General features: G+C 48.6%; 1 non-coding gene across 1 annotated transcript; it reads left to right on the forward strand.

The window, feature by feature from the left end:
• Positions 1-1,105: 1,105 nt before the first annotated feature.
• On the forward strand, positions 1,106-1,255 carry LOC147692245 (U12 minor spliceosomal RNA). The gene has a single exon (XR_015300253.1). It is a non-coding gene; the product is annotated as a U12 minor spliceosomal RNA (small nuclear RNA).
• The last annotated feature ends 472 nt before the right edge of the window (positions 1,256-1,727 follow it).

Below are 1,727 nucleotides of genomic sequence, written 5' to 3' on the forward strand. Positions count from 1 at the left end.
ATCATTTAACCCCTCCACCCATGCCGCCCCCACCCCAGGGCTTTAAGTGGGATAAAAAAAATACTCTCAACGGGGCGTGGCCAATTTAATTAGGGGCGTGGCTTAAAATCCAAAAACCTGTGCTTAGCATAGTGCGCCGCCAGACTTGTATTCTGCTGGTTCTATCATTGCATCCAAATATATGATACAACAAGAAACATCTTACCTACAAGTCAGAGCTATTGGCTTTGTCAATGGTTGTTAGTTGCAAAAGATAAATAAGCAGCAACTTTGGTTTGTAGATAATATTGAGAAAGCTTCCACTTAAAGCCCTGGTGACACCACAACAATGTTGCTGCACCTGAGTCTAAGAAAGATGAGGGAAATCCAGAGAGAAAAGGACTCTTTAAAGGATTTCCCTTCCCCGACAACGCTCACTTGGCATGACGTCATGCCATAACTTCTCTACTAGTGAGAAGTGAGCAGTGTCAGCAGCGCACATGATGTGCCTGCTGTCTCGAAACGGCTCTCTATCAGGCTGTTTTGTGCCCTGGCACTATTTTCCGGACTGCAGTCCGGGGGTAAAAGACAGAACGTCTGTGCCAGGGCACAAAACAGAGCCCGATAGAGACCCATTTTTAGCCCCCCCCTAAAAAAAAACTGCCGGCGCACTTAAAACTCCTCCTCTCCCCCCCACCCACACCCTCAAACCTGGAGGAGATGAACCCCCGCGTCCCACATATGTGTTTGTGTGTGTACTTGCATTGTTCTCATGCAATTCTCTATAAAGACTCTAGATGGCGCTGAATTCAGCAGCAAGTGGCGTTTCGGAGTTCACGATGAGTGAACGTCACCGCCACGGACGCCATTCGTAGTTATGTTTTTACCGAAGGCACCTCCCCGTTTCCCATGAGGCTACGCGGCATTCTAATTTACATAAATCTGAGAGGGCAATGCTGCCGCTTTTGAGTGAGTTGTGATTAAACGGTGAACCCTTTCTCTGCAGATTTTATATACTGTAACCCTTTTAAGAGTTTTTTTTAAATCTGCATGTGGCGACAGTTTCTCGCTCTCACTTACTAGAGGTTTTACTCCTAAATGGTTTCTTCTCCACCCACATTTTTGTATGCCTTAAACTAATGAGTAAGGAAAATAACGATCTTGGGTGACGCCAGGATCCTCACTCATAATGTGAGCGGAATTTTTGAACGGGTATAGGTCGTCCCGTGGGTGACCCGCCTACTTAGCAGGATGCCCTGGTGCAGCGATCTGCCCGGTCCCCATTCTTGTCAAATAAAAGATAATCAAGCTTACAGCATTGTTAAACTTGAACATAATGATAAAAACAAGTCAGGTCCCGGGCCGTGCTGTGATTGGCTGACGTCACAAGGGTGTCCCGGGCGGCAGCCAATCACAGCGCGGCCCGGGAAATGACGTCACGGGGGTGTCCCGGGCCGGCAGCCAATCACAGCGCGGCCCAGGACAAAGGGGCGGGGCTTAAAAAAGAACGAGAAACGCCCCCGAATCGCGTTTTCGCAAGAAAGCGTGATTGACAGCCTCTGTCTCCCAATGGCTAGTCTCCATTTATGGAGCCAGCCAATTGGAAACAGAGGCGGTCCAAACATCCCTACTGAAGACAAAAGTTTTCGATCTGGGAGGGGCACTGCGTGCCCCTCGCCAGGTCGAAACCTAAAAAGGGGGGGGAGATGTTTTTATTGCAAAAGTCTCTTTAGTGGCACGATCCCTGA

Source organism: Lissotriton vulgaris, chromosome 9 (assembly GCF_964263255.1).
Source record: "Lissotriton vulgaris chromosome 9, aLisVul1.2, whole genome shotgun sequence".
In the NCBI taxonomy this organism is placed as follows: Eukaryota; Metazoa; Chordata; class Amphibia; order Caudata; family Salamandridae; genus Lissotriton; species Lissotriton vulgaris.